We start from the raw sequence: 11,679 nt of genomic DNA on the forward strand, positions 1-11,679 counted from the left end.
TGTAATGTACAGCGTGGCGACCGTAGTTAACAACACTGTACTGTATATTTTAAAGTTACTGTGAGAGTAGAGCTTTAACGTTCTCACCGTAACAACAGCAGCAGGAAAATGGTAAATATGTGAGGTGAGGGATGTGTCACCATCTTATTGCAGAAAATATTTTGCAATATACATGTGTATCAAATCATCACATTCTATACCTTAAACTCACACAATGTTCTCTGTCAATTATATCTCAATAAAGCTGGAAAAAAAGAAAAGAAAACAAAAAAAACCAAAGGTGTACTTTATTAGTCGTAAAATGGGACTTGACATGGGATAGGCACAACCATTTTATCATTAAGCCATTTTGGTTAAAATATATGTTAAAAGTTGCATTGTTACCTAAGCAGAATAAATTTTGAGAAATGATAATAATAGTTAACATTTTGGGGAAAACTTACTACATGCCAGGAGCTGTGCTGAGCTCTTTATATACTATCTCGTTTCATCTTTCTAAAACCGTTAAGGTGCCAAGTCGTCTTGGCTCTCCACAAGTCCCAATAAAGAAGCTCAGAAATCTGTGAGAATTGGCAAAAATTGGGGGATGGGGGTGGGTGGTGCTTTTGCTTCTGATTAAAACAGTGATAATCTAGACGTACTGCTGAAACGGCAGAGCAATTAGATGTAATTTTAAAATACTGATGAGAGTCTGTAGTTTCTCTGACAGTTGCCTTAAGCCTGTGGTTTCCACACAGTGATTCCAGGGCCCTGAAGTAGGGACCGCTGTCAAGGGATGGGGATGTTAGATGATGTTCTAGCCCTCCTACCTCTGATTTCAGTAGAGAAATATGTCTTCAAGCAGTTAGCATCATGGAATTCCATATAAACTTGCATTGGGACACAGGGTTCCACAGCTTTCAATATTTGAAATGATGGGCACGGCATGGGCTTCTACTGATAAGTATATATGTTAGCTAGCCTGAGAATACATTAACCCCTGGTCCAGGTAGTGACTGCACTGCACATGCCAAGGGCAAGGTGAAATCATGCAATGGGCTGGATCTGCTTTGGGCAGAGACTGAGGCCAGTGGTCCGCCCTAGTATCTGTTCTAGTTCTCTCTATGGCCCTTGGTTTCTCGCTGGGCACACGATCTCTTGCACACATTAAGAGCACATTTCTCAGCCCCCTTTTGTAGACAGGTATGGCCGAATGCCTAGGTCTGGCCAAGGGGATGTAAGCAGAAAGGTTCCAGAAACTGCCTTCTTTCCCCACCCTCTTCACCCCGCTTCTTGGAACAGTGGAGCAATGACCAAAGCACATCCTAGACTATGAGGACCAGGTTGGTGCGTGGTCCCCGGGGACTCGATGGCCCAGTGTTACCTACCGCTGACTTTGGACAGGAGGGAGCCAGTGTCCGTCCTGTTTCGACACCCATAAGTGTGGGGTTTCCTTCTTATTTCAGCCAACTGAATTCGAACTGGTATATGCTCACTTGTAGATTAAGCCAAGGTTCCTGATCAAAGTGTTATCCTCTCTCTCTCTGGATGGTAAAGAAAGGCATATTCCTTTTCTCACGCTCCCTCAAATGTCTCCTCAAAGGGCTTTTTTTGTGTTATGGAAACTCAGCCTCACGCGGGGAATGCATTATAACCTTGCCAACAGGCACTCATTCTGGACGCTAGTGGACCGATAAGCACAGTTGCCAAGACATTGTTGGCATTTTCTCTTCCCTCAGCTGGGCTTTCTCCGCTTTTTGTGGTTTTGCCCATGGACATGCTTTTGCACATGCTCGAAGCAGCCTTCACCGCCTCTCTACTTGACCCATTTCTCCTCATCCTTCTAGATCCTGTCTATGTGTCACCTCCTCAGAGAAGGCCCTCCCTAATGCCCTGAAGTAAAACCCCATGTGTTTTCTTCATATCACTGTTACAGCACTTAGGGAGATAGTACAGCCTTCTGTTTACTTTCAGAGAGGCAGTCTATCACCGTTGATTATCCAGTGGCATTTATGGAGACGCTGCTGCCTGCCGGGCCATGTGCTAGTTGCTAGATAGGCAACGATGAACGTAACAGATGATCTGTTCCCTGCCCTCGTGGAGTTTATAGTCTGGGGGAAAGACAACCAATAAAACTGCAGTTAAAAATTGTGATCAGTTTTCTGAAGGAAAAGAGAGTGGGATTCTGTGAGGCAGAAGAGCCAGCTTGGAGATGGGGCCTTTGCATCATCCTAATGGAAGAATAATGCAGATTCTCTCAGATGGAAGTGGTAGTCATGCTAAGAATCGGCAGTTAAGAGGCCAGGTGGTGGGACCAGGCAGGTTTGGGGTGCACCCTGGCTGCACCACTTCTTCTTAGCTGTGTGACCTTGGGCCAGTTGTTTAACCTCTCTAAGCCCGATAGGTAATAGCACCTGTCCCATTAAGTCCAGTGCACTGTGCCTGGCACACAGCGAATACACAATAATTGTGGTCTCTTGTGCTACTTTTGAGTGTCTATTAGCCATCTAGAATATGGATGCTCTGAGGGCAGATTCTTCTCCTTATTCCTTTCTGCATCCCGGGCAGTGGATATGTAGTTGACATACCGAAGAATCATTTGAGTAATAATCGTTAACATTTACTGGACTCTCCTACACGCCAAGCACTGTTCTTAGCACTTCATGGATATTAACTCATTCAACGTTCATAACAATTCTATGAGGCTAATGCCACTGTCACCCCTAGATTACTGATGAAGAAACTGAGACCCAGAGAGATCACATAATTTGCTCAGGGTCACATGATTGGCACATGGGGGAACTAAGTTTCAATCCCAAGCAGCCTGGCTCCAGAACGGCTACGTCGGGTTGATTCTGCAATGGATGAAAGAAATCTATCCATCATTTCAAAGAAATGTAGCCTCCCTTGGCCCATGTCCTTATTAGGGTGTAGGCTCTCAAAAGGTATACTAATTTGGGAAATGCATTCCCCCCCAAATTATATAATGATCACTTCTACCTTCTCTTATTAACTGTGGTAAATGAAGACGTGAAACAAATAGAATTAAATTCTTCACCTGTTGGTTGGCTGTCAGTAATGGGACTCTGCTGGGGGCTTTGGGTGACATGGCATGTGTGTCTGAGCAGAAGCAAGACATCTCTCCCCAAGCTCATACGCCCGCACCTCCCCCTTCACCCACCTCTTTCCAGTCTGTGGGCTCCACACCCCCTGCTCTGTGGTTCCTCCCGGCCTCTGGTGAATTCTGCTGTCTTCTTCCCGCTTTCTCTCTTATTAAAACACCTTCACCCGAAGGCATCTGCGAGATGAGAAGTGTGCCTGCCAACTCACTCTAGGAAGCCAAAATGCTTAAATTGCTTCTTTTATTTTCAAAAAAGTATCTGCTATTTAGAATGGAGAATGGCCTTACCTTGTCCTTGTGGGCCTGCTGTTCTGGGATATTTTGTTAGAAATGACGGGAGAAGATAATGCTTTACATGCCCACAAGCTCCTCTTGTTACAGAAATTGTAATAAACTGCTGAGAGTGCAGACAGCACTGCTGTTCTCTTGATTAATGTTTTCTGAGGTGTGGGGATACATCTGCCTTTAGCTGCCTCTCCCAATTACCCAATTATGGAAGGGGAGAAATTGTTGGAGGCAAACGATTGGCAACCCCCAACGGCACTGTCAAATGGGGACGTGATCTCCAGGCACCCCATTCAGCAGCTGATCTGTGTGCTCTTTGTGTGACTCAAAGCTGATCCTGAGCTGAGAAAATAACTAAGGGGACAGATAGGGAACATTGGGTAAGCACTGGGGAGAAGTATGGAAGGAATAGAGGGCTAGGGCTAGAATGACCAAGACCATTTCACTAGAGAATTTCACCACCCAAAACATTAATAAGTATTAATTGAGATCCTACTAGGTGTTTAACTCTGGGTTAGGTTTTGGACATAGGACAGTATATTAGAATCCAAAGGCCTGCTTTGAATGTCCCGTTCCAACCATTGACTGAAGACAATGGGATTGTCTGAGACTCAAGTTATTTAATCTGTGAAATGGAATAATAACATTTCTCATAGTGCGTCTTAGCCAGTATGTGTGGTTGCAAGTAGTAATAACCCATTTAAGTCAGCTTCATTAAGTCAAAAACTGTTGTAAGGATACAGTGGTATGTGTCTCAAGGAACACAGGGCAGGAAGTATTGCTGGTCCCACGGGGTTTGGAATCAGGAACTGAGACACTATTAGGAATGGAGTTTGCTAGTCTTTCTCAATCTCTCCATTTCTCTCTCTCTCTCCATCTCTCTCTCACCTTCTCTCTCTCTCTCTCTCTCTCGCTCTCTCTCTCTCTGCTTTTCTCCATGTATTTGCTTAATTCATATCTCTCTTTCTTTGTCTCTGTCTCTGTCTCTCTCTCTCTCCTTCTCTTTATACACAGCAGAAAATAGATACTCCGACATGGTACCCTGGGCCTCTGGGTTTTCTCTCTCCTCTCCATCTCTCTCTCACCTTCTCTCTCTCTCTCTCTCTCTCGCTCTCTCTCTCTCTGCTTTTCTCCATGTATTTGCTTAATTCATATCTCTCTTTCTTTGTCTCTGTCTCTGTCTCTCTCTCTCTCCTTCTCTTTATACACAGCAGAAAATAGATACTCCGACATGGTACCCTGGGCCTCTGGGTCTATGTAATCACAAGTCCAACAGTCACTGAGATTTTTGAGTCCAAATTACAAATAACAAAGAAAGAGTATCTGGTTGGCCCAGGTTTGGTCAGGGCATTGGACAAACCGTGTAGCCTACTGTCCAGTCAATGTGGCCATGAAGTCAGCAGCTATGAGAAGGGAGTGTGGGCAGACTTTCTGAGAAGAGGTGTCGGGGCAGAGAGTGATGGAAGACAGCTCTGCACACTGGGCCACTGTAATGAGTAAACCGGATGATGGAAAATTCCTCAGTAGAGCCTATGAGAGCTCAGTGTTCAGTGCTTGCTAGCAAAATCTACTGCAAAAGATGCTTAAAATTCATTGCGAGGGACAAGGCCAATGCATACATAGGGTGTCAACATAGTGTCCTGCACTAAGTAGACGGTATTTTCATGTTTGCAAGGACTCCGTCTTATACTCAAGTCTCCAGTGTGTCGGGTTGATTGTTGATGATCAATACATGCTTGTTGAGTTGAACCAAATGAGAAGGCTAACATTAAACAGGACCCTATGATGAAATGAAAGACAGTGTGGAATTAAACTCCAAATCTTAGGGCACACTTTGAAGATACCGTGTTCATTCAGGGGTATGAGGAAGTGGCCAGTCGGCTGCAGCAGGTGGCCGAGGGTTTATGGAAGAGGCAGATCTCCATGTTGCCTTGGAGATATACAACCTGGGGAGGCATCCAGAAGAAAGAAAATAATTCAAGACAAAGGAACAGTACGAATGAGGACTTTGAGCAGTGCTGGGATGAGCCTGGCGTGCTCACAGGAGGCAGGGATGGCAGGAGGGGCCGAGGGAAAGAATGAGTGACAGGTCACAGTGGGAAGCAAAGTGGGACAGAAACGGTTATGTTCAGAGACCACTGAGAGGCAGGCCAAGATGATCAGATGGGAGGAGCACGGGGCTCCTTGAAGGCAACTGGCAAGTGAAGCTGCCAGCCCCTGCCTTCCCCAACTCTGCTTAGCTGCAGGGGCTAATCCTGCCCAGTCCCTGGTCCCTTCTTAGGAAACCAGAGCCTAAGAAGCCCCACTCCTATCAGGAGGAGGGGGCTGCGGTCAGTCCCAGTATCCCTGCGCCCGCTGAGCCTTAGATCTCATCACGTCAGCCTTTCTGTGGCCTCTGCTTCTGGGGTTCCTGACTTGCCCCCCATTCCCATTGCCCCGATTCCTAGCCTGTTGGGTCGAGAACCTGATTCCCTGCTTCATCTAAGGCAGCCCCCCTCCCAGAGATCAAATCTTAGCTCCAGGTACCCAACTCTCGGTAGGAGCTGATTATGTCCTAGATAGAACCTAAAACCAAGAGAGCATCTTCCATCTGATTGGAGAGACCCTACCCCAGAAATCAGACACCCCTGAACATCCATCAGGCCAGTGGTCCCCTAACTTGGGCATATCTCAGGGACTCTGCAATTCAGAAGGCAGGGGCCTGCTGGTCAGGCAGTCACTCTATTCACAGCCCCACTCAGTGCCAAATGACCTTCCTGTCCCCAGCAGCCTCCCCGTTAAGATACAAACAAGCCTTGAAGCCAAGGCCACAGAGCTGATTACAGATTTGTTTTCATCTAAATGATGCAAAATTCTAGAGAAATATAGAGCGTCCTGTGAGACACTTCCGTTCCAGCAGTCCCATAGGAGTGGGTGAATGAAACCAGTAGTCTCAGGAGGGATTGGGCAGTGTACTGTTTTGCCAACAGCATGATCAAATATACTCCCAGGTATTTATAGAACATGCGGTGAGAGGGCAGCTTTTGTGCCTCCACCTTGAACCTATTTAAATACTAACAGGTTTCACCCAAGTGGAGGAGGACACATATTCAGCCTCAGAACAGATGGATTTCCATCATGGCAATACCTCCACTAGGTTGCCCAGAATGTTAAGGGGGAAATATTTGATCAGCATGGATGGGAGGACCCCAGTTTACTGGGTGAACTTTGCAGGGAACCACAGGTCTCCTGGTTGGGAAGGCATCCCAGACACCTGGCAAGGGAGCAGATGTCAGCCAAGTGTCAGCCTCTTTTAAGAGCATCAGCCCATGTCCACCATCTCAGACCTGTCCTGGATCATTTCCCCCTTTGTCTGATGGCAGACCAGCTTCTTTCCCTGCCCCAGCAGGGTGGGGACTGGTTCCAGGACATGTCACTGACAACCACCTTTCTCCCATTTGCCATCACAGGTGATGGATGGTTGGCTGAATCCTGTATTTACAATCTCAAACCCCACATGCGAATGCCACCCTCTCCAGTGCCCTGCTTTACATATTATCTATCCTCTCACATCACTTTGCTGCAGTACATTCACTGAACACTCCTTATCTGTGTCAGCACACGTCTCTGAAGCCAGGAGCAGAGGATGAGCTGTGATGCAGGAGAGAACGTCGCATGGGTTGATGGGTAACTCTAGCCTCTGATGAATGAGAATTTTCTACGTGTCCAATACCAGAACTTCCAGTGCAATGTGGAATCAGTCATGGCTGCCTTGGGTCTGAAGCAGGACTGGTCTGAGTGTCTGTTAGGAACAGCGTTTTCTGGATGCCCTGGTCGGTGGTGCAGTAGAAAGAGCAGAGCCTTTAGAGTCAGCCCCGAATGAGTTCCAGCCCCAAAGCTGTACCACTTAACTGTTAGGAAAACATTGACCTTCCAGAATTCTTGGTTTCCCCTCTCAAAGAGAGGAGCGCTAATAGTTAACCTCCTGGTGAAAAACACTCTCTTTAAGTAGATAGCTCAAGCAAATTGCCTGGTACGTGGTATTAGTGCTTGCTTAATATATGTAACTGTTTTTCTCCCCATAAGAAACATCTGTGTCCAGTGATGGGACTCTAAGCCTGTGCACATTTGGGGTGATTCCTCTTTCTGAAGTTCTCTATTCCAACCCAAGATTCTCTAACCAGTTGAAGAACTCAAGATGTCTGCAGCCAGCTCACAGGGGAAGAACATTCTGTAGAGATGGCCACTTGCCTTCTACGTCATGTGCATTTCTGCCTGCAGGGACGTTGTTCTGATGAAGTGCCGTGACCCAGAGAAGATGCAGTGGCACAGCCCCTAGAATGCTTTGGGAGGAACGCACCACGGGAAGTGAGCCTGGGAGGGTAGTGCGGCTTTTGCATCTGACAGCATCTGTGCCGAGGCCTTCCCGAAGGCTGTGGAATGTTCTTCAGGTGGTTCTAATTCATCATGGGGAACCACGCCACAGGTCCCCAAAGCACCACTCACCCATCCCGAGACGGCATGAGGAAAAGGCCGAATGTGGTGGTCCTTATGGTGTTTCCTAGGACCCCTGAACTTACTCCTTTTACTTCTCCGGGTTAGAACAGCAGTTCTCAACTCAGGCTGCACGGTCAGGAGATTTAGAAAACACTGATGCCCTAGCTTTACCTCAGAACATTTGAATCAGAGTCTCTGGGGATGGATCCCAGGGATCTATATTTTAAAGCTCCCCCGCTGATTCTAAAGCGAAGGCAGTATGGAAAACCACAGCTTGACACAAGTGCCTCTCAAATTGTAATGTGCATACAGATCACTTGGGGATCTTGTTAAATTGCAGATCCTGCTTTGGTAGGTCTGGGGTAAGGCCTGAGACTCTGTACTTCTAGCGATGCTGATCTGGGAGCACACTTGAGCAGCAAGCTCTGCAGCCTTCCCCATCATCATAGCCCTAATTATTGGAACTCTGGCCGCAGATTCAGCCCTGCGCTTCTTTCTCGGGACCAACCCTGAGCAGGAGAAACCTACCTAGCTCGAGCCCCGCTCCTGAGCTCAGGGTCCAGCCCCTTGGCTGAGTCTCACCCATCAGCAGCAGGTGTTTTGGAAGTTGGAATCTCACCTCATGTTCAACCCCCGGTTATAAAATTCAACTCTATTCCCAGATGCCATCATTTACCCAATCTGGTACCCATAGAACACTGTGGCATAGAATTTTAATAGCTGGGAAACAAATATAAACCTCTTGCAGGTTTAAGTAAACTGGGAAAATCTGGGCAAACCAAATTTGAAATTTGCATAATTTTCTTTACCATAGGATTTATCAGACCCTTCAATATGCACACGTGTTCTGAAATCTAAAGCAAATAGCGCTTCCCAAATTTATTTTACTACAAAATACTTTGTTTGGGGGACACTTAATAACATTTCGTAGACCTGGTGAGCTATAAAACCCATTTTGGAAAATGCTACTTTAAAATTTTTTCTACAGACTCGAGACAAGTGTAGGGATAGATTAGTATGGAGATGGCTAGTTGGAATTTTCTATGAGCATGCAAGAAAGGAGAGCCCGCCATGGACCGTCATAAATTGTTCATGTGTCTGCAACCATGAGAGGAAGACAGGGCCTGAGAAAAAGATGGTCAAAGGTGCTAATTTGCTGTGATTTTGAGAAATAAGGGGGATAATTTTTATGGCTGCTGGAAAGGAATAAATTGTTGCTGCCGTGTTTATGGCACTGAGGAGAAAGGTTGAAGCTAAAATATTTTTGCAAAGTCAAAGGTCTCTCAGGAGATGGGCCAAGGGAAGGGATGCTGCTCTGTTGAGGATATAAGTTTCTCTTTTCCTATTTGTTATTTCTGAAATAGAAAAGATTCCTGGACTTGTGGTGGGGACAGTGCAAGCAGGGCAGCCTGCTGTACATGGGCAACATCCTGTGTAGAATGCGGCAGGATGCAGGATGCTTGCTGTGATGTTTGTTTCCTCATATGGATTTGACGTTAAACTGCTGGAAATTAATGAATTTGGGGAAAATGCAACATCTTAGCAGTTCTGGCTGAATTTCTGCACTTATATTCTGCTCCTTGAAGAATTAGGGTCTTAATTTTTTCCCCTAAAACATGGGCTCCTAGGGAATTCTGTCAAGTGGTTGGGAACCTGTTACCCATAGATAGAAAGCCCAGAGGGTGGTTATCTTGTGTTGGCTGTTGAAGCCCTGCTTACTCCCTAGACTGGGGCTGGACGATGCTGGTACCTGCCCCAGCCCAGCACGGATGTTCCCGTCTGGGCCCAGCCACAACTGCTGGACACGGAGCCGTGAAGTCAGGTTACCGGCACATTATCCCTGCCCACTACATTGCTGAAGTGGACTTTCCACTTTGGAATTTTGATACCTACTTTAGAACAGAGACAACTTCAGAATTAGGAGCCTCTGGCATTAGGTAAATGGGAAGGTGTACATTTTAGGAGGCGCCAAGTTTACTTAAGTGTCCACTGGATTCCATGCTGTTATGCTGGATTTATTTTCCTTTCAGGTGCTGTGTGGGTTAAGGCTTACTTGCACTCAGTAGAAACAACTCTGGGTAATTGAAGGGAAGGGGATTTATTACCGAGGTCTTAGGTGGCTTACACAATAATTGGTAGGGCTGAACGAATAGGATGAGCTCACAGCAACGATTCCCAGCCCTCAGAATCAGACCTCCTGCTGCAGTAGATCTTTCCTTCCTCTCTCCCCAAAACTCAGATTCCAACTTAGGTCTCATGCAAGTGCATCTGATTGAGAGAACCTGGATCACAGTCAGATCCCTAGGCACAAAAGAGTCTGGGGAATGTCATGTTTAACTTTCGTGGTTTCTGCAGTACCGAAAGACAGAAGGGAAGTCAGAACAGTTGCCGAGTGAGCAAATCTCCTGTGCCCATCACTGGAGTGAGAGCATAGTCACAATATCATTATCATTAAACGATTGATGAGACCTATTATAACCACGAGGCAAACATCCTACTGCTGATTGGAAATGCAGTACCGCTGATGGGAGCAAAGCTTCCGAGACAATTTCGCAAAGTCCCGGAAACCAGGTCAATATCACCACACCTCTGTTTTCCAGTATCACATTTGTTACACCGTCAAAACGCTGCCTCATTAGAATTCTGGAATTTCGCGGGACTCTGGGGATGAGCCTGTTTAGACCTCGCATTTCGTAGAGCTTATCACACAGTTTGCTAAGGCTTCATTTTCAGACCTGTCTTCCCAGCTAAAATGGGGGTTTGTGGGAACTGTGTCTTAGTCATCTTTTGATCCCCAGTGCTGAGCTTGATTCCAGGTGCATGGTGGGTGCTACTAATCAAAGAAGGGAGGAAGAGGGGGGAAATGAAAGAAAGAAGCTGAGACCCATATCGGAGAATTCACCTGTCTGGGGACTGGCCCATTGCCTTTGGGAAGGAGCCAGGTAAAAGCCCAGGCACCTTGTCTCTGTATGGCATCTTCCCTCCTCAAGGTGGGAGGTCAGGGTCAGGAGAAATAGCCACAGTGATGAGGCTGCTGAAGGGATGTCTCTTTTCCAGAATCTTCTGTGGCTACCACTGCTGCCACAGTCCCAGAAGTATGCCAAGTTAGGAGGGAGTGAGGCTAGGAAGAGGCATGAGTGAGCCAGAGGGAGGCATTTACTGTGAAAAAGAGAGCCTCGCTTTTGCCCCTAAAAGATGCAGAGACTGAAGTACAAAACCAGGAACTCTGGAATCCAGAGAGAAGAGGAAAAGGGGAAGCAGATCAGAGGAGCAAAAGAGAGGGCTTGGTCCTGGTGGCACCCCTGCGAAGGGCTGTCACTCTCAGCTGGATCATTTCTGGGTTTATTGAAGCCTGACGCATGAAGAAGGCACCTCAATGTAAAGAGCCAGTGCTTGGGACCAGGAACCAGGTGGCCGCGAGCCCATCTCCCTGTCTCTCCAGCTTGCTTTGTATCACCTCCTGTGGTCTGTAGCCCAGCCTGGTTAAAGGGGGAGATGTGGTGCTCACAGGGGGAAATTTGTAGCCTTCTGAATGGGAGTCCGCTGTGGCTCACAGCACAGCCCACAAGACAGTTAAAGGGCTCCAGGGGCGGCTCACCCCCTAGATTCCTCCCTCCACAACCTTCTCCAACATCTTATGGGCTGCCTTACACCTCACTGGGTATGGATAAGACTGTCTATTAGTGAATCTTTATTGTGCTTTGGTAAGGAAATTGTATGGAAATTGACAAAGCATTGCTCTTCTGAGGTTAAGTACTTTTCACTAGGCTGATGAATAACCTAATAGGGATTTTTTTTTTTTTTTTTTTTTTTTTTTC

Source organism: Lipotes vexillifer, unplaced genomic scaffold (assembly GCF_000442215.2).
Source record: "Lipotes vexillifer unplaced genomic scaffold, Lipotes_vexillifer_v1.1 scaffold1580, whole genome shotgun sequence".
NCBI classification, from domain to species: domain Eukaryota; kingdom Metazoa; phylum Chordata; class Mammalia; order Artiodactyla; family Lipotidae; genus Lipotes; species Lipotes vexillifer.